The sequence below is a fragment of the Muntiacus reevesi genome, chromosome 5 (assembly GCF_963930625.1).
Source record: "Muntiacus reevesi chromosome 5, mMunRee1.1, whole genome shotgun sequence".
Taxonomy (NCBI): domain Eukaryota; kingdom Metazoa; phylum Chordata; class Mammalia; order Artiodactyla; family Cervidae; genus Muntiacus; species Muntiacus reevesi.
This window is the reverse complement of record NC_089253.1, coordinates 36,842,108-36,867,136: the sequence shown is the minus strand read 5'-3', so window position 1 is coordinate 36,867,136 and position 25,029 is coordinate 36,842,108. Positions and strand designations below refer to the sequence as shown.

The 25,029-nt window shown below is 42.1% G+C and overlaps 1 pseudogene; it reads right to left on the bottom strand.

Moving 5' to 3' along the window:
• Positions 1–209: 209 nt before the first annotated feature.
• Positions 210–25,029, bottom strand: part of LOC136169279 (pregnancy-associated glycoprotein 1-like) — a 29,217-nt pseudogene continuing 4,397 nt past the window's right edge.

Below are 25,029 nucleotides of genomic sequence, written 5' to 3'. Positions count from 1 at the left end.
TCCTTCCCGATCATTGTACACCTCCCAGGCACAAATATAGGCACCCATTTGTTTCAGCACCATTATGAGTGAAACCCTTTATTCTTTACTGAGAATAGGGTGTTTAGACCACCAAATACAGTTCACCAGCATCTTGGGCAGAAGTGCCCTAAGTGTGAGTGAGTGTTTGTTAGGAGCGGCCGTACTGATTCCTGTGCCACTCCAAGAATTTACACTGCCTGTGCCAGGCCAGTCCTGTCATTTCCTCTATCAAAGACTGAGAAATGCAGTCTCAGGAAGACGTCACCCAGGATTCACTTCCCTGTAGATGTACTCACTGTGTGCTCTTAAAAGGTGGTATGGCAGTGGCCTCTAGAATCCTGAGGGAGTCAGAGACTCACACCAGTCATCCAGAGCCCTTACATGCGACTCCCACAAATATCCAGACCCAGCACAATTCTTGGGTTTATTTCCCTCTTTTGGCAAGTATCAAGGGATTTTCTCATTAGCAGGGGATATGTGAGAGTTCATACAAAACCAAAAAGGGCCAGTACATGCAGTTGCCATGAGGAAGAGTGTGGGGGAAGGGAGAACTGGGAGTTGGGGAAACAGAGGAATGATAAAAAGCAAAGTCCTACTGTAGAGCATAAGGAACTGTATTCAAAATCCAGTGATAAACCACATGAAAGAGAATAAGAAAAATTATATATATATATATATATATGTGTGTGTGTGTGTGTGTGTGTGTGTGTGTGTGTGTGTATAACTGAGTCACATTGCTGGGCAGCAAAACTTAAGGCAACACTGAAGATCAGCCACACTTCAATACAATTTTTAGAAAAGAACAAGAGTGTCCCCTGGTTCTCCTCACTCCCTGTTTCCTCCTAACACCTGCTACTTGTTTTCTCTGCAAAGAATGCTGGTTCTCCTCCTGCATCCCCACAATCCATGCTTTATTAAAAAAACTTTATTTTGTGTTGGAATATAGCTGATTAACAATATTCTGGGTTTCAGATGGACAGTAAAGGGACTCAACCATATGTATCCATGTATCCTGGTCCCAAAGATACCCCTCCCATCCAGACTATCATATAACTGAGCAGAGTTGCCTGTGCTACACAGTAACTCGTTGTTGGTTATCCATCTTAAATATAGCAGTGCCCACAACACGTTCTTGAAGACTTAACTCAGGAACTCTGGGAAGCCTCCTTCGGGCCACACTCACCCTCTTTGGCCACTCAAGGCTTGGCTGGGTAACTTACTGTGGTTCCCCATCCCCACCGGTCAGTCCGTAGCCCTCATCACCCCTAGTAAGTCCCCAGTGCCCCAGTGCAGAGCACCTTGGGATGCCATTTGCATGGAATCCAGTGCACTTCTGCCTAGAACCAAGCAACCCTCCATATGGCTCCATGAGTTTGTGGTTTTAGAATTCCTGAAATTCCCTCTGTTCCTCAAAGCTTTCTTTGAGCCCATCAGCCTGCTCTGAACTCCCATAGGAAGCAGACATGAAGCCTCCACCCTGTGCCGGGTCTGAGCAGTCACTGTGCATCCTTTATTCACCTTAGCATCCAATCTCCCCACAGAGGGTTCAGGTACCCCAACTCACAAAGGAGGCACCTGGTCAGAGCAAGGGGAAGATGGCTGCCAAGAACTAGGCTGACCACGTAATTTATCATCCAAACCAGGGAAACTGCGAGAATAGGAGGGATACTGTTAATCCCTATGTTGGGACAGCATACTGGGACTGTCCCCAGCCATTCTCCTTGTCATGTGGCCTATTTCAGGGACTGCTAGTGCTGACTTCCCAGGTTCATGCATCTGAGGTTTCATTTTGAACTGAAGCTCCTTGAGCACTGAGGACCTCAGCGTTCCTCTCTCGTTGAGACTCCCACCATGCCAGCATTGTGTGGCATCTCCTCATTTATTTCAGGATGATCAGTGTCCCAGACGGGCCTTTACTCTCAAGTGGTTGGTGTTGGAGGTTCTGGCCCAGCCACAGGGCTCGGCAGCATCTGCAATAGTGCGAAATGGCCTGCAGAGGGCGGCCTCCTCCTAGCAGCAGCCCAAGGGTTATTTTGAGTCCCTATTTGAGAACCACTCCTCAGGGTCCTCCCCTCATCTGGACGATGTAAGCTCGAGCTGGCACTGGGTAGTTGATACCATTGATGGTGAAGATAATAGAGGGCAGGTTATTGACCGCAAAATATGAAACGTAGTGCTATTAGAGAGAGAGAGGGAGAGAGGTTGGCCCTGGGATCCTTGTTGTGTGTGGAGACTGGGAGTGACCCTGGGGCATGACCCTTCACCTCAGAACCCCGTGGTGTAGCACCGATGAGCTTCTGGATGTTATTGATCAGTCTTCTTGGGCCAAGGATCAGTGATGTCCCAGTGCCCACAAGAGCCTAGCAGCTGCCAGAACAAGCAATAACCTGTCTTTTTATGGAGATGCTGAGAGACAGTGGAACAAAACAGGCATCGAGGTCACTCTGAGTCTCCCCAGAGCTGCCCCCTTCCCGACTGTCTCCTAAACAGCCCTTTGTCTCTTGCCCTGACTCTCTTCATCTGCTCTCAACACGGCACCTCCCTTGACATCCTTGAATGCAGTACTTGAATACACCAGGATCTTTTGTACCTTGACACAAGCTGGTTTTCCTTCTTAGAAGAGTCCCCTCCCCTTTGACTAGCAAATTTCTTCTCATCTTCCAGATTCCAGCTTAATTGATATGGTTTCAGGGAAGTCTTTCCCCCAGTGTTTATCAGTCTCGTTTCTTGACACTCTCTGTAGAGCCTTCCTCACGTCTAGCATGTACCAAAGTCACAGTTCACTATGGGTGTGTGTCACTTCTGTGCATCTGCCTTCTTAGATGTGAGGGCAAGTTTTATTCTCGTTGCCTCCCTAAAGTGTCTGGCACACAGTGGATGCACAACGCTTGTCTGTTTAGTGAGTGAATGAAGACTGTGAAGATAATGAATGAGAAACATCCAGAGAGCTTTATCTGGTGGAGAACAAATAACCGGTCAACCACAGGGTGAAGATGGAGATTCACAGGGCAGCAGATTCTCATAGTGGTGGGAGAGAGGGGCTCCTCTGGGAGAGTGTGTCTTGCACCACGGCTCCTACAACCAGCTCGGACCCTGAGATCCTGGCCAGGAAATACATGACTAGCCCACGGATATTCCAAAGGACAGGTCAGCTTTTGTCTGAGAGTATCACACAGAATCCTCAGGTCTTATTGCCTCTTGTCCTCAGGTCACTCCTGGATCCCATCTTCCTGATCCTCTCAGTTATAGCCCCTACCCCACTGTGTGCCCAGGATGTGGAGTGTCTTTTTTATTAGTTGCTTTCACATCTTAAGAGTGCACCAACCCCTCTCCATTGCTGCGTAGCTTCTCTAGAAGGAGACCTGTTTTCCCCATTTGCTCAGGACTTTCCCTGTTTTTAAACTTACATTTATCTGCACTGACAACTTGCTTGGTCCCAGGTAACCCTGGATAATTGATCATCTTATAATGCTGTCCAGGCTGGTGAAATCCTCCCTGATCCTATTCACCACATTGTAGAGTCCTCTGACTGTGCTCCCTGCCTCACAAGGCCACGGGTGCAGTGCTCTCCAAGCTTCACAGACCTCTCTGGACCCTAGGAGAACCCTGGTAAGAGCCCTGGTCAGGAGGTCTGGAGATTATGAACCCATAGGCTGTTTATGTATATATGTGCTTGTGTGTTTGTTTGTATATGTGCTTGTATGTGTGTTTGTATGTGCATTTGTATGTGTGTGTTTGTTTCTGTATGTCTCTGACTAGCTATGCATGTTTATATGTGTCTCTGTGTATGTTTATATGTGCCTGCTGTGTGTTTCCATGTGTCTGTGTGTCTGTCTGTGTCATTGTGAATGGTGTATATGTTTGTGTGACTATGTATCTGAGAATCAATTTGTGTGTGCCTGCCTGTGTCCATGTACAGTAGTGGGAGCATTCCTTGGGTTGACCCTCAGAGGGAGAGGCTTACCAGTTCATGTGTACACACCAGTGACCCATTTGGGTCAATGGTACCCAGTTGAGCTCTCCCTTGTACTAGCGGTGGTCCACCCCACCAAACATCACCACACTGTCTTTTGCTCTGCTTGTGGAGAGAGAAGAGAGGAGGGGATATTGGGAGGACAGTAGCAACAGCGCTATCTGAGAGCTTTGCTTCTCCACCCAACAAGGCCCTAATAAGGTACCCATCTACAGATGCAGAAATCAAGGCTAGGAGTGATTGAGATCCACACTGAGCACTGAGGTCTGTTACTGGCTAATAAGTGGCACAGAGGAGGTTAGACTCTGAGTCACATGGTTGGGATCCACCCCCTATGTCTTCTGAAGATGCCCTGGACCTCCTGTGACCTGAATCCTCAGACACCCTCAGAGGACAGGGTGCTGAAGCATTTTCACTCTCTCCTTCTCCAGCTTGTCATTTTTCAGGAAAATCAAGGCCTGGGAGTGCTAAAGGTGTGGGTTCAGGTCACCCAGAGCTGGCTCCTCTGGCCTGTGACCTCTACTGTCCAAAGGGCCCCACACTCAGAAGGGAACCCACCTCTGCTCTCCCTGTCTTGAACTGCCTAATATTTCTTGAACAAGAGGTCCCACTCTTTTGTTTTGTGTCCCACACTTTCTTTTTCACTGGCTCTTGCAAATTGGGTAGCTAGTCCTGAGTGTGCCAGGAAATGCTAATTAGGAAGGAAAGCTACCCACCATCCTTTTCCTTCCTTCCTTATCAAATTCATAAGTAAATCCTATTGCCTTTTCCTCCAACTTGTTTCCTGTTGCCTTTCATTAGTCTTCCTCCTCACTCATCCTCTTAGAGCAAGTTACTGTTCTTGAGCCCAGGAGCACATTTGTGCTCCAATAAAGCATTATTTATAAAAGCCAGTAATGAAGCTAGGTATGGCCCTAGGGCTATAGTTATCCTGGGTTAGATTATCTCTCAGAATACTTCTTTATCAAGTGTTCTATAATTTTCGTGCAACTGAAAGCATCTTACAGCTAGTTTAGAAAAGGGATTGTCCATCTCAGACTTATTTGCTCAAGTAGAAGGCAAAGACAGGCTCAGAAATGGCACTTTGATTCTTCGGGTTGTTAAAGTTGGGGATAGCTCCAAAGATGGATAGGTTGGGGTAGTTCAAGCCCAAAATGCCATCAAAACATACACCCTCACACACGTATTCCACCACACTTAGACTGAATGGCTGGTCAGTACTTACAAGGTCCCCAATCTGTGGGAGAGAAGAGTGTTCCCACTTACAGATACGTGAAGTGGGGCTAGGACTGGAATAGGGTGTGTTGCCATTAGATCCTCAGAGAAGAATTGAGGCTGGGCTGTACCTTTGGTGGGCCTCAGATGGTTAGACCAAGCTGGGAGGGGAATTTGGGTTCCATTTGTGAGAGGCTTTGAATTTTAAAACATCTGCCCCTCTGAAAAACACCACCTGAGTGAGTCAAATTGGCCTCTTGGCTTCTGTACAGGTTGGGCAACCAAGTCAGACCAGGTCCCATCGGTGCCCCCTTGTGGACAAAATGAGCCAAGAGCAAGGCAAACTTCTCTTTGGCATCACTGTGACCTAATGACAGGAATGGACTGCATTCTCTGTAAGGTACTGTGGATTCTGCATCTGTCCAGGAAGGCAGAAGCAGAAAACACAATCTTGCTTGCAGGGATCTATGAAATTACTGCCTGGGAAATTCACTTTTGGGCATATGTATCTATTTGTGTGGGTATAAAAGAGAGGAACTACTCAAGTGTTTGGGGAGGAAGGCCATAGGTTTTATTAGACTCTCAAGGGTCCTCTAGAGTGAGAACTCATTTATCAGCCCCATGACTTATCTGGCCTCCAGTTTCCCAGTCTGGGTACCAAAGTCCTTGGCTGCCCCGAGGATCCCTAGATCAGTTTTATTTTGCCCCCAAACACCCCACAGCAACTGCAGTATTGAAAAACCAGCCTAGCTCCATCGTTTACCATAGTGTGACCTCAGCAAGGCCCTTACTGTCTGCACCTCAGTTTCCTCATATGTCTCATGAGCTAATCAGACCCCCTGCTATGTGGGGTTGTTGCAGGATTAAAACAGTTATTACATAAAAGTGCCTGGAACAGTCTGAGAATATAAAAGTGGGTGTTTTTTTCCCCTCTTCTCACTCCCAGCAAAATGAACCTTGAACTGCTCATGGGCAGAGAAGCTGCAAGTCCACATCTTAAGCCACTCTCTGGGTTAGTTATCATTTACTCGTGTGTCACCACAGGCACTGCCTCCCCAGGGACAGAATCCTATGGGTACAATGGCCAATATCTATGGGAGTTAGGTTAGGAAGGGTCCTGCCAGATGATCCTGCATCTGTTTTCCAAGCAGTGGTCACTCCATAGGCAGTCCTGACTCAGCTTTTGTTTACACTGTTACCCAAATGGTGTCATAAGCAAGAAATCCCTTCATGCTCCCAGATCCATAGGCAATGCTGATTGTCTTTTGGGTGGGCCGGAAGGCGGAAGACTCAAGACGTCTGAACCTAACTTGTATAGCTGCAGACAAAAGAGATGAGTGTCATCAGGGCCAAAGGTGTAAAACGGGGGGGGGGGGGGAGCAGGGCAAAGGAAAGATGCTCCAGGTATGGGGTGTCTGTACTCATAACAGGGGTGTCTATACTCATAACAGGTTGGGCTGGTGCAAAAGAGGGAGGGTACCCGCAAGTCAGATGAGCCTGTGTGAAAGATAACCTGGAATTCCTGAGAAGGTGTTCCAATGGTGATATTACCCACATAGAGCATCTACAGGGAAAAGGAGGGAGTGGGTTAGTGCAGAACTGGCTACCCTCTATTTCCACACTCATGCCTCCCTCTGGATGTCACATATCTCTTGAGATCACTTTCTTTCCAACCACTGTGCAGCTCACAGCCTTTGATCACAGAGGTGCTTGCATTTGGTATTTTTTGTGTGTGCTACATGGTATGCAGGATACTGACTCTATAACAGGGCATTGAAGTGATACCTCCTACATTGGAAGTGCAGAGGCATAACCACTGGACCTCCAGGACCATTGGACACTGAGGGAAGTTCTGGTGCCTTCATCTGAGAAACTCTGTAGTCTCTTCAAACCCAGCCTTAGTGCCCCCCTTCTCCATGAGGTCCTTCTTGATCAACCCCAGCCACTCCCTCTAAACTCAGACATTCAATCAACACCACACAGGTGACCCTTTATTTTGACATGTGTTTCCCCTTTGCCTATCTCTCAGGCCAGCATGGGCATTCTTCAAGACAAAATAAGCCTTTTTTTTTTTTTCTAAACTAAAAACAGTAACCAATGTGTTAGATTCTTATGGCCTTACATAGAATACGGATTCAGTAACTTTTTAAGGCTGTGGTTCTTGCATCTGTGGAAATTGAATTCCTCTGCCTAGGGATTCACAATTCCTTTGCAGTTTGTTCTACCTTCTGGTCAGAGATGGTTCACTCTTCATCTGTAACTGATTGACTCACTTAGTTCAGAAGGAACTGCTGCTGCCGCTGCTGCCACTAAGTCGCTTCAGTCATGTCGGAGTCTGTGCAACCCCCTAGACAGTAGCCCACCAGGCTCCCCATTTCCTGCGATTCTCCAGGCAAGAACACTGGAGTGGGCTGCCATTTCCTTCACCAATTCAGGAAAGTGAAAAGTGAAAGTTAAGTCACTCCGTTGTATCTGACTGTTAGCGACCCCATCCATGGACTGCAGCCTTCCAGGCACCTCCATCCTTGGGGTTTTCCAGGCAAGAGTACTGCAGTGAGTCACCATTGCCTTCTCAGAAGGAACAAACTCCCTCAAACTAATGACACATCTTTGACACAGAAATGGATGTTTTCCTGCCACCTGCTAATTTCTGGGCCCAGTCACCAAGACCAGGAGTTGAGGATGAGAGTGACTTCTCCTCTGGGTGGGGCCCCTATGCCCAGGGTTTCCACATCCTGCAGGAGCCCTGGCCCCAGCATCCCACGTGGCATCTCCAAATGAACCCAGTGCTAGGCTAGAGCACCAGGGGCCCTGTGGAGTACCATCCTCATAAAACACTCACTTCCATGATGTTCTTCAGGGGCTGAATAGTTATATTTGAGCCACGAGAAGAAATCTGAGACAGTCTATAAGCATGTTCCTTCAGGAAATTTTTCATCATTTTTTTTTCGCTGAGGGTATTTCTCATGGTCTTCACTTTTGTTAGAGGTATTCTTTACTGAATATTTGACAAAGAAAACAAAGGAGAAACTACAATTAGCTGTCAGTGTTAAGATATAACTGTCATCGTAATGGCCCTGTGTATTTTAAAATCATTTTTATGAGGCACATTATTATCAGAATGTTATGTATATACCATGGCAAAGACATAGGTTTGATTACATGTTCTGTTCTGTAGTGTTAGGTAAGTCATATGACCCTGTGGGGTCTCAGTCTCCCCTCAGTACAATGGTGGAAACTAATGATTCAAACCCTCCAAATAGAATATTTTGGGGATAAGTGAATTAATATATATAACGTACCTAATAAATAGGAAGTCTCACTAATGACAGCCATTGGCATTGCTGTTGCCACTCCACTGTATCCTTCTCATAGAAGCTCAGGGAAGGAGGTAGAAGGGGGATTCCTATCCTCTTTTATAATGGAGGAATTTGAAATGCAAGCGGTTTGCGAATTGGCTGTGGTTACCCTGCTTGTCAGATATAAAACAGTTTATAAGTAGCTCTTCCAGTCTTTCTCCAAGTTAAAAGAGAAGAGAGAGTTGAAAGAAGAATTCAGGAGATAGGGGAAAAAGTTAGGGAAGTGTAGAGGCTCGAAAAGGAAGTATAAGCCAAATGAAAAATTAAAAGAAAACAACACAGAGACAAATGCACTCACAGAGAGTTTCAAAGATATGGAGAGACAAATGATAGTGATACAGAGAATCAGACATAGATATATACATGGAAGTAGAGAGGGAACAAAATGGACATGCTAAATAAAAGGTAGAAAAGTGCTATTACACAGGACCACACCTACATCTGCATTGACTCTGCACTGAACAATTGCAAGGACTTCCAATTTCCATAGGTGATGACACAACTGGACCCCAAGAGTTGTGCAACTCTGCAAATCTATACCAGTCCTTGGGGCCCACAGTTCCTATAGCAAGGTGCTTATCAATAAGTAAGAGTTGAACTTTAACACTGTCAGGGAAATATTCCATTGCCTTCTAAACCTGATGGGTGGAAGAATAATCAGATGAAAAGAAAAAGCACAGAAAGAAATATGATGCTGCTTACAGTCCCCATACTTACATGACTGCAATCTGAGAAGGCCACCAGTCTGAAGAGCACAAGCCACTTCATGTTTCTTTCCTAGCTCCAAGCAGTCAGGAAAGTTCAGGTTCTTAGCATGCAGTGGTGAGCAGGAGCCCCTAGTTATATATGCTCTGACATGCCCTAGTTTAGCCCTTTATGCCACTAGTAGATCTGAAAAAAACACAGAGGTCTCGATAAAATCTGTACCTTCATCACTGTCCTTGGCAAGGGGACTTTGAAGCTTCTCAGAATACAGACAATTCAACTGTAATCTCTTCCTTGAAGCTTGACTGAAAAATCAAACTGATCTGCATGGACATCTAAGAAGATGGAGAAACTTGCCTAATTGGAGAATAAAACTGCAAAGAACATCATGAAAATGGTGACTAGGGGCCATACTCAACATTCATGGTTTCATGTCATCCTCCTAGCCACTTCATGAGATATGCATTGCTGTCTTCATCTTCATTGGAGAAGATAGTGCTAGGAGGATAAGTTGTCAGATGGCAAAGTGAAGACTTCAGGGACACCCCAGGGACATACAACTGGCCTTAGGTAGTGGGTCTAATAGCAGAGATCAGGGGCACCTATGATGCCAGTCTGCATTAAAGATTTAGGGCAGAGCAGTACTTCAATTACAGGGTTTAATATTGAAAGACATGTCATATGCATCCACAAGATATTTTATATCATCCAACAAACATAAAAGGAAGCACTGTGTGTTGGGTTCTGGGTTAAAGGCTTCAAAGTCAAAGTTGATCAAGACAAAAGTTCTCTTTATCTTAAGAGAGTCAGCAGTTTAGTTCTCACAAACTCATGGCCCCAGGAGGCAAGAGAAATGATAGTAGGACTAGGTGGCCGTGCTAGACCCTGGGCAGCACAAGCCTGACCAATCGGAGCAGCCTTTCCTCCACTTCAACCATGCTGGAAAGCAGGCCAGTCAGCCAACTTTTGAAGAGAATCAGAAGCTTGGGTATTTATGTACAATCTACTGATTTTAATGATAGTAACTATTTTTTCCAGAAAAAAACAGTGGGAACACAATCTCCACAATGATGTGCTGAAATCAGCCTTCAGTCTCTGCAGGTTTTTATTTCTGGCCTAGAATTGGGAGTGCAGTGGGGACAGAAGAATTTAATTCAAGTTGGTTGATGTACAAAGAAACTAAATGCATACTAAACATGTTTTTTTCCTTATTATTTATAAAGAAAGATCATCAGGGATATACAAACCAATGAATTTCACTACTGAAGATAAATGGACATATTTCTGATATAGTTTCCCCATAGGGTCTATAACATGAAAAAAATTGTCTACCAAAGCAAACATACAAAAAAATAATTTTGAAATGTCTTCAATATCAAAGAAGACAAATCAGCTGTGGCAGTCAAAGTAAAGACAACCCTGTTTAATGACTCATCCAGGACTCCCAGGGCCTTTTTCTGCATGAGATCTATCCAGAACTGTCCCTTGAATAAAACAGAAGCCTCTTCTGTTCCCAGATGTGTTTACATGGGGCACTGTGACTTAATCCTCATTTTTGCATATTGTTTAAATTCAGTTTTGGTGGTTAAATCCCAAAAGGGGAATATGACATCAGTGACAAATGACACACATATATGCCCCTTTAACTATGGTGCTGGAGAAGACTCTTGAGAGTCCCTTGGACTGCAAGTAGATCAAGCGAGTCCATCCTAAAGGAAATCAGTCCTGAATATTCACTGGAAGAACGGATGTTGAAGCTGAAGCTCCAATTATTTGCCCATCTGATGGGAAGAACTAACTCAATGGAAAAGACCCTGATGTTAGGAAAGATTGAAGGCAGGAGAAGGAGAAGACAGAAGATGAGATCATTGGATGGCATCACCAACTTGATGGACATGAACTTGAGCAAGGCCTGGGAGTTGGTGATGGATAGGGAAGCCTGGCATGCTGCAGTCCAAGTCATTGCAAACAGAAGGACACGACTGAGCGGCTGAATTGAACTGTACAAATACAGAACAAAGACTGATAAATCTCATTGCATCAAGTTGGTGACTAGCTGCCCATAACAACACATTACCTAAGTGGCTTTAGAATTAAGAATTATGACTACATTCAGAGTGGAATATCTTCTAAGGAAAAACAAAAATACTGCCCATCCAAAGCAAAACCAAAGAAAACGAAAAGAAAAATAGGACAGAAATCTGAAACTATATTCAACAACTTATTGTTCCTCATATTGCTTCTGTTATTGTAACAGAATCATATATATGTTAACAGGTAAAAACAAAACAATAATTAAAACTAATGTTCTGAAGTAAGCCTTTCAGTGACTAGAAAAAGAGGCTCACACATAACATAAAGAAGTTTAATTAAAACCCTGCTGTCTTAAATCTTGAACTGAAAGAACAAGTTTGTACCAACTAATTATATTCCTTTTTATTTTATTTTTTTACAGAAAATGTGTACTTCCTACTCTGACCAATGTAAAGGCTACAAGCAATGACAACTTGATAACAGTGACTATTCTGAGGTCTACCATGTAGCTTCTAAATACATTTTCCATCAGACGATCCATGGATTCTTAAAGAGAAGGCTGATTTCAGGACTTGGTAAAGAAATACACAAAATAATCTTGGGAATTGTGATGGACCAGAAAGCTGAGGGACTTCAAAGACCAGTGGGGACTGGACAGAAAGTTTAGGAATCCAAATGAAAATGCCAAACATCTATCAGTTTCTTGGCCAGAATGATGTTTCTGCTTCTCAACCAACTGTTTATGTTTGTCCTAGTTTTCCTGCCAAGAAGCAAACACCTTCTGATTTCATGGCTGCAGTCATCATTCACATTGGCTTTAGAGGCTAAGATGATGAAATCTGTCTTACTTTGACCTTTTCTCCTTCTATTTGCCATGAAAAATGGGGCTGGATCCCATGATCAGAGTTTTATAATATTTAATTTTAAGCTGGCCAAATGTGTCCAAATGTTAATAGGCAACATCTAATTTGTCACTGTGATAGACTGCTAGGGCACCAACTCACCATTCTGAGCACTGAGAAAGGAAAATGATCATCAATATTTATGCTATTTTTGTTTCTATTAAGCATATGTTATATAACTACAAACAGTTCCAGGAAAACAAGCTAGACTGTCCTTTCTGGGGGTGATGAGAGTCTGATGGGGAGCAGCTATAATACAGATGAAGCCTCACTCACTGACTTGCAGCTCACCTCCTGCTGTGAAGGTCTGGTTCCTAATAGACTAAGGACTGATACTGGTCCTGGCCCACTGTGCTGGTTTTGTGGACTCTTGCTCTAAACCCATAGTGGGACATTCTGTAAGACAAACCACCCTGCTTCCTCCCAGTTTCTGAACAAATAAATGGCATTAAAATTGGGAGAGGAAGAGTTATTTTTTTCTTAAAGGAGAACAACCAAGTGCAACATATGATTACATTTTTTCAATAAACTGTGAAAACTCCTTTTTGTGAATCAAGGAAATTTGTACATGGACCGGATATTAGATGGTAATTTTATTGGGGACAAAAGAGCATTTTTTTTCACATCCTATCATTTTACCCCAAATACTCACTATGTACATTTTGTGAAATAATCATCTTGTCCATAAAATACTTCAGGAAAAATGAATACAGAGGAAAAAAGAGAATTAAATGAGGGTATGTCTTGCTTTAAAAACAGATCTGCATAGCTACTATGGATTGAATTGTGTCCACCCTTGACTGCCAATGTGATAGAATTAGGAATTAGGGTTTTTGGGAGCTACACAAGTTGACATGGGGTTTTGATGGTGGTTCCTCATGATGAGATTAGCCTCTCCCTCTTTTTCTTTCTTATTGTCCCTCTTCCTCCTTCCCTTCCCCCACCACAAGTGAGAACATAGCAAGAAGAGAAAGACCTGATACAAATCAAGAATGTCTTCACTGGGAACTCAATTGCGCACCACCTGGATGTTGCATAGTCTCCAGTATATGGCAACCTCTGGGACTGAGAAATTAGTTTTGTAGTTATTGATGCTGGATGGTGAAATATAGGGACATGACACTCTTCATTCTTATATTTGTTATGTTTGAAATCATTTTGCAGTAAGAAGTTTATAGAATGAAATTTCTCTCTTAGTGATACCCTGAGGGGCCCAAGATAGCAGATTCAGGCAGGTCTCTGATGAGTGAGTGCTTGGATTACCACTGCTTTTTACTCCAACTCTTCTCTTGTCATCTGAAAACCATCCCCCCTCACCTGACAACCTTACCTCCAACCCTATCTGCATCTCCACTCTCTTGCTAAGCTACTGAGTCATCTAGCTGTAGGTCTTGATGATTCAGGAGAGGGTCTGGAAGCAGAAGGAATGTGGACATTTTTAGAAAGAATGAACTGGGCAGACCCCTCCTTGGTTTTCCCGTCTTTAGTGCCATCTTCAGTTGAGGGATTGGGCCTGAGTTGGGAGTGAGCCACAAGTGGGACTTCGTAGATATCTGCAAGTGAAGGGAGGAGGAATTCAGAACCTAGTAAACAGGAGGTAGTCAGCTTGCACAGGACCCAGGAGGTAAGGAAGAAGCATTGGGAAAAGAATAGTGCCTACCAGAGGGCCAGACCTATGTGAGTCCTCTGGTTAAACTTGGAGGTCATGTCCTTTCTGTTGGAATTCCTACTTCAGATGTGGAGGGGATAGAACTGTACTCACTGCTAATGATTCATGGGAAAAGGGGAAGCCTCCCCCAGGGGTCCTTTGATTCCACTGTAACTATGGGCATCATCCCAAGCCAGAGAGCAAATGGCAGGTCATCCAAAAGATGACCTACTTTAAATACTATTTAAAATACTACAAACTTTGTCTAAGAGTCTGGCATATCTTGTTCCAAGAGGTTTTTTTTTTTTTTTTTTTTTTTTTCCATTTATTTTTATTAGTTGGAGGCTAATTACTTTACAATATTGTAGTGGTTTTTGTCATACATTGACATGAATCAGCCATGGATTTACATGTATTCCCCATCCCGATCCCCCCTCCCACCTCCCTCTCCACCAGATTCCTCTGGGTCTTCCCAGTGCACCAGGCCCGAGCACTTGTCTCATGCATCCAACCTGGACTGGTGTTCTGTTTCACCATAGATAATATACATGTTTTGATGCTGTTCTCTCAAAACATCCCACCCTCGCCTTCTCCCACAGAGTCCAAAAGTCTGTTCTGTGCATCTGTGTCTCTTTTTCTGTTTTGCATATAGGGTTATCGCTACCATTTTCTAAATTCCAATATATGCGTTAGTATACTGTATCAGTCTTTATCTTTCTGGCGTACTTCACTCTGTATAATGGGCTCCAGTTTCATCCATCTCACAGGACATGGAAGCAACCTAGATGGCCATCAGCATACGAATGGATAAGGACGCCATGGTACATATACACCATGGAGTATTACTCAGCCATTAAAAAAAATTCATTTGAACCAGAGTTTTTTAGGAGAGAGGATTCATCAGCCTAATTTGGATTTCCACTGAAGAATCTACAAGCTTCATCATTGGTAACTTCTGACTTATAATGGCCTCTTCTCATCCCACAGAATCCAAGTGATGGTAAGCTCCAGTGGGCAAGGCCTTTAAGGTCCTCGTTGTCACAGCAGCGGTGTGCCACGTGTTCCATCACCCCCAGTCCTAAGCCCAGGACCCAGGAACATCACCAGACAGTTACAGATACCTGCCCTCCAGAGGCAGCCTCAGCATCCTCAGCAACACGCACCTCTGAGCCATTTGTCCGCTGATTGGCACTGAGCTTCAGTCTGTAACAAGTGTTCTGGAGCAAGTCCAGTCTCCCTCATCTAAGAGATTGGAAACTGAAGCCTGGGGTGTATGTCTCAGCTTAAGGCTGCAGGTAAGTGAGTGAAGACTTGGGACCCAGGAACTCTGGTTCCCAGGCTAAGAGACTTCCAGGAAGGGCAAGGTGAGCGAAAGCTCAATTGCATCCTCTGCTGGGGAGCTCTCAGATGTCTGCAAGCACCTGAGTGGAATTTCCTTTCCCGTTGCCCCTCAAGGCTGGCTCCAACTTTATCAGCAGACCTGTCTCCATGTAGCAGCAGGAAAGCAATAGTCAGGGCTGCTCTTCTGGGTTCCAGGCACAGTGGGGGAGCCCCAGCTGTAGTGACCCTAGGAAGCAGTCATTCAGGTGGTGACTGACTGACTCCCAACTCAGAATCCAAAAGGCTCCCACTCCTCATTCACACAACGCAGACCCTGGGTGACAGGATAACATGAAACTGCATTCACAGTGAGAAGCATTCTCTTCTCAGCCTCTGGAAACTTAGATAAGTGTCTTATGTTTCCTCAGAGAACCCCTCACTGAGCAAGGTTGGGGTCTGAGGCTAGCCTGGACGAAGGGGATGTGTTCCCTCTTTGATGTTCCAAAGAGACCTTGGAGCTTCAAAGGCCTTGAGAGGGTTACAATCACATTTATGTTTTTCAGGGACTTTGCTTATGAATCTGGTTGGAGAAAAAGGACAGAAACACAGAACAAGCCTGGACATCTCTGGGCCCCAGCTGATTGTGAGTTGAGTTCCAGCCACCAGGCTTCAGAGTCAGGTGAAGAGACTTCCAGGAAGAGCAAGGTGAGCGAAATCTCAATTGCATCCACTGCTGGGGAGCTCTCAGAAGTCTGCAAGCACCTGAGTGGAATTTCCTTTCCCGTTGCCCTATGTCATTCACAGGCCACCTTTGAAGAAGGAATAGAGGAAGGAGTTTTGGGGCAGAGAGCAGTGTTGTCAAAGAGACATGGGAATCACATGGGGCAAGATGAAACAAGAGTAATTCCTTGTTTCTCTGCTCTATCAGTTTCTTGGAGTTTCTACTCCTGAGAACAATTACATGGAGATAATCAGAGGCATTGGTGGTGCCTCTGATATATATATATATATATATATATATATATATATATATATATATATCCATTTATTTTAATTGGAGGCTAATTACTTTAAAATATTGTAGTGGTTTTGCCATGCATTGACATGAATCTGCCACAGGTGTACATTTGTTCCCCATCCTTAACCCCCCTCCCACCTCCCTCCCCATCCCATCCTTCTGGGTCATTCCAGTACACCATCCCCAAGTACCCTATCACATTCACCAAACCTGGACTGGCAATCCATTTCACATATGATAATATACATGTTTCAGTGCCATTCTCCGAAATCATCCCACACTTGCCCTCTCCTACAGAGCCCAAAAGAGTGTTCTATACGTCTGTGTCCCTTTTGCTGTCTCACGTAAAGGGTTATCTTTATCATCTTTCTAAATTCCATGTATATGCATTAGTATACTCTACTGGTGTTTTTCTTGCTGGCTTACTTCACTCTGTATTATGGGCTCCAGTTTCACCCACCTCATTAGAACTGATTCAAATGTATTCTTTTTAATGTCTGAGTAATATTCCCTGGTGTATATGTACCACAACTTTCTTATCCATTTTTCTGCTGATGAACATCTATGTTGCTTCCATGTTCTGGCTATTATAAACAGTGCTGTGATGAACTTTGGGATACACGTGTCTCTTTCAATTCTGGTTTGCTCAGTGTGTATGCCCAGGAGTGGGGTTGCTGAGTCATATGGCAGTTCTAGTTCCAGTTTTTAAAGGAATCTCCACACTATCCTCCAGAGTGGCTGTACTAGTTTGCAATCCCGCCAACAGTGTAAGAGGGTTCCCTATTCTCCACACCCTCTCCAGCATTCATTGTTTGTAGGCTTTTGGATAGCAGTCATTCTGACTGGCATGAAATGGTACCTCATTGTGGTTTTGATTTGCAATTCTTGATAATGAGCAATGTTGAATATCTTTTCATGTGTTTGTTAGCCATCTCTATGTCTTCTTTGGAGAAATGTCTGTCTAGTTCTTTGACCCATTTTTTTATTGGGTTGTTTATTTTTGTGGAATTAAGCTGCAGGAGTTGCTTGTATATTTTTGAGATTAATTATTTGTCCATTGCTTCATGTGCTATTTTTTCTGCCAATCTGAAGGATGTATTTTCATGTTGCATATAGTTTCCTTTGTTGTCCAAAAACTTTTAAGTTTAATTAGCTCCAATTTGCTTATTTTTGCATTTATTTCCAATACTCTGAAAAGTGGGTCATAGAGGATTCTGCAGTGATTTATGTCGGAGAGTGTTTTGCCTATGTTCTCCTCTAGGAGTTTTATAGTTTCTGGTCTTTTATTTAGATCTTTAATCCATTTTGAGTTTATTTTTGTGTTTACTGTTAGAAAGTGTTCTAGTTTCATTCTTTTACAAGTGGTTGACCAGCTTTCCCAGCAACGCTTGTTGAAGAGACTGTCTTTTCTCCATTGTATGTTCTTGCCTCTTTTATCAAAGATAAGGTGTGCTTGGCTATGTGAATTTTTCTCTGGACTTTCTATTTTGTTTCACTGAGCTATATTTATCCCTTTGTACCACTACCATACTGTCTTAATGACTCTAGCTTTGCAGTAGAGCCTGAAGCCAGGCATGTTGATTCCTCCAGTTCCACTTTATTTCTCAAGATTGCTTTGGCTATTCGAGGTTTATTTGTATTTCCATACAAACTGTGAAATTGTTTGTTCTAGTTCTGTGAAAAATACCATTGGTAGCTTGATAGGGATTGCATTGAAAATCTATACATTGCTTTGGGTAGTATACTCATTTTCACTATATTGATTCTTCTAATTCATGAACATGGTATATTTCTCCATCTCTTTGTATCCTCTTTGATTTCTTTCATCAGTGTTTTATAGTTTTCTATATATAGGTCTTTTGTTTCTTTAGGTAGATTTATTCCTAAGTATCTTATTCTTTTCTTTGCAATGGTGAATGTGATTGTTTCCTTCATTTCTCTTTCTGTTTTCTCATTGTTAGTGTATAGGAATGTAAGTGATTTCTGTGTGTTAATTTTATATCCTGCAACTTTACTGTTTTCATTGATAAGCTCTAGTAATTTTCTAGTGAAGTCTTTAGGGTTTTCTATGTAGAGGATCATGTTATCTGCAAACAGTGAGTTTTACTTCTTTTCTAATCTGGATTCCTTTTATTTATTTATTTTTTTCTGCTCCAATTGCTGTGGCTGAAACTTCCAAAACTATGTTCAATAGTAGTGATTAGAGTGGGCACCCTGACTTTGTTCCTGACTTTGGTGGAAATGCTTTCAATTTTTCAAAATTGAGGATAATGTTTTCTGTGGGTTTCTCAAATATAGCTTTTACTATGTTGATGTATGTTCCTTCTATTCCTGCTTTCTGTTTTTTTAAATCATAATGGGATGTTATATTTTGTCAAAGACTTTTCTGCATCTATTGAAATAATCATATGATTTCTATCTTTCAATTTGTTAATCTGGTGTATTACATTGATTGATTTGTGGATATTGAAGAATCCTTGCATCCCTGGGATAAAGCCCACTTGGTCATGGCCTATGATCTTTTTAATATGTTGTTGGATTCTTTTTGCTAGAATTTTGTTAAGGATTTTTGCATCTGTGTTCATCAGTGATATTGTCCTGTGGTTTTCTTTTCTTTCTTTCTTTCTTTTTTTTTTTGTGGTATTTTTGTCTGGTTTGGTATTAGGGTGATGGTGACCTCATAGAATGAGTTTGGCAGTTTGTTTTCCTCTGCAATTTTCTGGGAGAGTTTGAGTAGGATAGGTGTTAGCTCTTTTCTACATTTTTGGTAGAATTCAGCTGTGAAGCCGTCTGGTCGTGGGCTTTTGTTTGCTGGAAGATTTCTGATCACAGTTTCAATTTCTGTGCTTGTGATGGGTTGGTTAAGTTTTTCTATTTCTTCCTGATACAGTTTTGGAAATTTTATTTTTCTAAGAATTTGTCCATTTCTTTCAAGTTGTCCATTTTTTTGGCATATATTTGCTGATAGTAGTCTCTTATGATCCTTTGTATTTTTGTGTTGTCTCTTGTGATTTCTCATTTTCATTTCTAATTTTGTTGAGTTGATTCTTCTCCCTTTCTTTTTTGAAGAATCTGGCTAATGGTTTGTCAATTTTATTTATCTTCTAAAAGAACCAGCTTTTGACTTTGTTGATTTTTGCTATGGTCTCCTTTGTTTCATTTGCATTTATTTATGCCCTAGTTTTTAAGTTTTCTTTCCTTCTACTAACCCTGGGATTCTTCATTTCTTCCTGTCCTACTTGCTTTAGGTGTACAGTTAGGTTACTTATTTGGCTCTTTTCTTGTTTCTTGAGTTAAGCCTACATTGCTATGAACCTTCCCCTTAACACTGCTTTGACAGTGTCCCATAGGTTTCCAGTTGTTTTGTTTTCATTTTTATTCATTTCTATGTATATTTTCATTTCTTTTTTTATTTCTTCTGTGATTTGTTGGTTATTCAGCAAAGTGTTGTTCAGCCTCCATATGTTGGAATTTTTTAAAGTTTTTCTTCTGTAACTGATATCTAATATTACTGCAGTGTGGCCAGAAAAGTAGCTTGAAATGATTTCAATTATTTTGAATTTACTAAGGTTAGAATTATGGCCCAGGATGTGATATATCTCAGAGAAGGTTCCATGTGCACTTGTGGAAAAGGTGAAATTTATTGTTTTGTGGTGTAATGTCCTATAGATATCAATTAGGTCTAACTGGTCAATTGTATCATTTAAAGTTTGTGTTTCCTTGATAATTCTCTGTTTAGTTGATATATCCATAGGTGTGACTGGGATGTTAAGGGCTCCCACAATTATTGTGTTATTGTCAATTTCCCCATATTAAAAAAAAAAATTCACTCTGTATAATGGGCTCCAGTTTCATCCATCTCATTAGAACTGATTCAAATGAATTCTTTTTAAAGGCTGAGTAATATTCCATGGTGTATATGTACCACAGCTTCCTTATCCATTCATCTGCTGATGGGCATCTAGGTTGCTTCCATGTCCTGGCTATTATAAACAGTGCTGCGATGAACATTGGGGTGCACGTGTCTCTTTCAGATCTGGTTTCCTCCTGTGTATACCCAGAACAGATCACCAACCCAGGTGGGATGCATGAGACAAGTGCTCTGGTCTGGTGCACTGGGAAGACCCAGAGGAATCGGGTGGAGAGGGAGGTGGGAGGGGGGATCGGGATGGGGAATGCATGTAACCCCATGGCTGATTCATGTCAATGTATGACAAAACCCACTGCAATGTTGTGAAGTAATTAGCCTCCAACTAATAAAAAATAATTGAAAAATAAAAAAAAAAATAATAAAAACATTAAAAAAATTTTGGCTTCACTAGGTCTTCATTGCTGCTCAGGATTTCTCTATTTGCAGGAAACAAGGGCTACTCTGTAATTGCAGTGCACTGGATTTAATCCCATGCTCTTCCTGATGCAGATCACAAGCTGTAGGGCACTCAGGCTCAGTAGTTGTGGTCCGCTGGTTTAGTTGACCTGGGGCATTTACAATCTTCCCAAACCAGGTCTCAAACACATATCTTAAGCACTGAATCAAAAAGGAAAACACTTTGGAAGGAATTTGAAATACCACTTTTACAGGAAACTTGCAACCATGGCCTATTTTTAAGGAGACCTGTAGAGAGTTCTCTGCTACTTCAAGCAACCTCCTGAGACAAGGACTGATTTCAGGTTCTCCTCTCAAGTGTCCCTACAACATCTTGAAGCTGTCCTGCCATGTAGTTTTGTTCTTGCTTGAGTTTCTGAAACCCACACTAGACCACAGTTTCCAGAGTGCAGGGCTGTCACTTGACTCACTTGTAAGTATATGTCAGTAGATCTTTTCTCATTATACCAGACTCTAATGTCAAAACAAGGCTAACACAAAGATCACTTATACTATTATGAGTGCTAGGTTACAGGTTAAACTACTGTAATCAAACGTTAGATACCATTGTCTTAAATACAATAAAATTTCAATTCTCTTTCATATTATGTTTGTGCAGGTCTCTCCACAGAGATGGGGACCCACTTCTTTCTTGTCACATTTTCCACTTGTGCTTCTTACCTCTGGTTTAATATGCCTACTCCATCTCCTGTCATTACATCTGCATTCCAGCTAATGGGAGGGAAAATATTCCTTCCATTTGGAAGAGACATATCACCTCTACTCAAATTCCACTGGCCAAAATATCTTGCATGGTCATGGCAAACCTGGGGGTGGTGGGTCCACAGAAGGGCAGGGGAATGTGATCCTACTACAGAGCATTCATGATGAGTAACAAGGGCCACCACCCTTCAGTCATGACCCTGTAATTCATTCTTCTTTGGTTCTCCCTACACAGCTCTCAGTCTGTCTTGGCCTGCAGATAGTGATATGGATGAGGTTATAAGAGAGGACATGGCCAAGGGTGTACAAATATGGAGAAAAAAAAGAAAGGAAAGAGGATAAGAAAGTATAAAATTGCAAAATCTATAGGAAAGAATGCTTGTAATGATAATTTTGCATTTATACAATTTAGGTATATCTGGGGTTTATGAATCAATTTATAAAATAAAAAATGAGAAATATAAAATATAAATATATTCACTAAGCACAACAAAATAATAAGGCTCTATCATATTAAACACATAATAGCATAAGGATTGTTTGGATGCACATTGCAAAAAACTAAAACAACCATAACTTTAGCAAGATAAACTTGATTTTTCTTTCCCACTGAAACAAAGCTGGAGGTGGGCCAGCCAGAGCTTCAGTATAATCCATCTCCAATGTTACATGATTGTCCAATTCAACTTCAAGTGTACCAGCCATCACAAATAAAATACAGGCAGCAGTTAGGAAGACGGTAGGGAAGGGAAGAGACTCATCTCTCAGCTAAACCATTTCCTTGAAAGCAGTCTTCCAAGATATCCTTTTTAAAGGTCTGTTTGCATCTCAAAGTCACCAGCCATGACTAACAGCATGGTTGGGCAAGAAATCAAGTCCTGTCGCTTCTGGGCTCATAGCTATATAAAAAGCTATTTACAGTTTTGAAAGAGAATAGATCATTTTGTAGGTAGCCAGAAGTGCCTGACTTAAAGAACAAACTTTTTCTGAATAAATGAGGGTGAACTGCTGGGCACAGTGTGGGAGTCAGGAGGGAGGAGCAACAATGAGAAACAGCTAGATGGACCTGAATTGTGCTCCAGAATAAAGAGGTAGACTGGTCAGTAGAGGTCTTATAAGGACTGAAGTGAGGATTAGACATACCACCTGACCCAATTTGTTATGAAAACTGCTTTTCAACTCAGGTCCCAAATCTCTCTCAATTCTTCAGCTTCAAAATACCTTGTCTTTATTACCGCACATTCTGACCTACTTGTCTCACCTTCCTTATTTCTGTTCACATGACTTCTCCATCCAGTCATCAGCATTACAAGATCCAGTACTGAGGAGTTAGCAACACTTTCCAGAAGTGTGTAGAAACACAATGACCTTTTCTACTTTAATATTAGTTTCTGCTGATCAAGGTCTTTTGAAAGGACAGAGATGGCTAGAATTATGGAGATCTCATGTTTCCTCCTAAATCCCAAACAAGGATGTGACTTCCTTGGACCTGGAGGGGATGCATTCACTTTTGCATCCACAGGTCTTAGCAGAGCAGTAAGTCCAGAGTATATGAACAGGTTACATTTCAAAAGGGTGTTCAAAATCCCAGTTTCTTCATAAGTCCAGAAAAGTTACTTAAGTAGCCAACTAAGACAATTGCTTATATATTAGTTTAATATAGTAGTTTAATATCTTTATGATACTTTTCACACAAATAATACATAAAAAACCACAAACAATAAAACAAACATTTTTAATCTTGCAGTACCTGGATGGGGCATGGCATCCCACTCCAGTATTCTTGTCTGCAGATTCCCCATGGCAAGAGGAGCCTGGAGGGCTACAGTCGGTATGTTGCCAAAATTGGACACAGCTGAGCAGCTAAGCACACCTTTAAAAGTTGAGTAGTAGTACCATCTACCTCACCCCTGCATTTATGCTTCTGTCAGACAGTGTAGACACGAAATAAAACACTAAACTGTTGTCCTCCATACACTTCTCTACAATAAAGTACACAAAGCACACCCACTTGTCTGGGATGCGCCCACGACCATGTGTGTCAGATCTGTGAACTAACTGATGGTATTGTACATGCAAATGTACTTTTACAAGTTTGAAAGTTTTCAACTTGAAGGTGTCTATGTAACAGACTTGCTACACAGGCTTTCAGTGAATGTATATAGTGAAGGAAAAAGAGAGGAGTGTAAGGAGCTGCCTGTTATTTCCCTTTTTGCATGCATTATGGCCACTCTGAATAGGAATTCCATTGAGGATAATTGAGGCCCAGTGTATGGGAACATCACTGCAAGTGACAGAGGACCAGGATTCCAAGACCTGGCACAAATGCCATGGTTGGTTGAAGAGACAAGAGTGCAAAATAGAAGGAAACGAGTTTTCCCAGGTTTATGTGAAAGACTTGGCAAATATTATCTGGATTTGTTTGTAGTGATTGAGCTATAGTTTAGAGGAGCAGTCTCTGTTGCTCAGCATGAGCAAAGAGAGGAGAATGAACCATGAAAATCGAACATGTGTCCCAGGTCAAGTATGTCTACTATTGAAGAGACATAAGTCCTGTCAATTTATCTGCTCCCTCCTGAGAAGAATTAGAGGAGTAAAAGAGGGAAGGTCCACAGTATGCTATCACCTAATTCTTTTTCTGTCCAGTGAACACTGATTTCTAATGCAATTTCTTTATAAGCAGAGGACGTACTTTATGATGGGAGATTTCTAATTTATTGTCCCATATAAACCTTTGGGGCTCTTCTGGTCCCAGGCACATGGGGCCTTGGGACCTGGCATGCTCTGTTTCGGCTCAGAGTACAGTGTATGTGGATCTGCTGTCATCTGGGGCATGGGTTATATCTTCAGTCTGGGTTCACGTCTGAGGGGTTAATTCTAGTTAGGTTTAATTCTATCATCTTGCTCTTTATCTTCAGGTTGTCCCATGTTCTTTCTTCCCATTTCTCTTTTCATCCCTGACTTCTTGGTGACTGAGTAGTTTTTATGATTCCCTTTTTTATCCTTTGTCACTTTAATAACTGTAAATGTTTCTAAGTAGTTTTAAGATCCATGGTATGCATCTTTAACTTGCCAGTCTATCATTATTAATTATGATAACTATTATTAATTATTAAATTGTTTATTTATTTATCTTTTCTTTGGCTGTGTTGGGTCTTAGAGTGGCATGCAGGATCTTCCTTGTGGTAGGGAACTCTCTATTTGAGGAGGGCAAGCTCAGTACTTGCAGTATGTAAGCTCTATTTGAGACATGCAGGTTTTGTTGCTCAGTGGCATGTGGGATATTAGTTCTCTGGCAAAGGAATAAACCAGCATCCCATGCATTGCAAAGCTGATCCTTAACCACTGGACCGCTGTGAAGGCCCTATATTTACCTTTTAATGTATATTACATGTTTATCATTTTGGGTACTCTTCATTACCCCTGTAGATATAGATTTCCACTTACTTTTAAATTCCGTCTGACTTGAGGCCTTTTATAAAACATTTATTACATTGGCCTGTTGGGGTGATGCAGTCTTGTACTTGTTGTATGTCTGAGAAAGTATTTTATCTTGTTTTTGATACGTATTTTTCTTGGGTATAAAATTATGAGTCAATTATATTTCTCTCAGCACTCTAAGATGTGGTGCCAGTGTCCTCTGGGTAAATTTGTTTCATATGCCTAATCTGCTGTCATTCTCATTTTTCTTCTACTATTTCTGCTTTCCCTTCTGGTTACAATTTTTTGGTTGATTTTGTTTTCC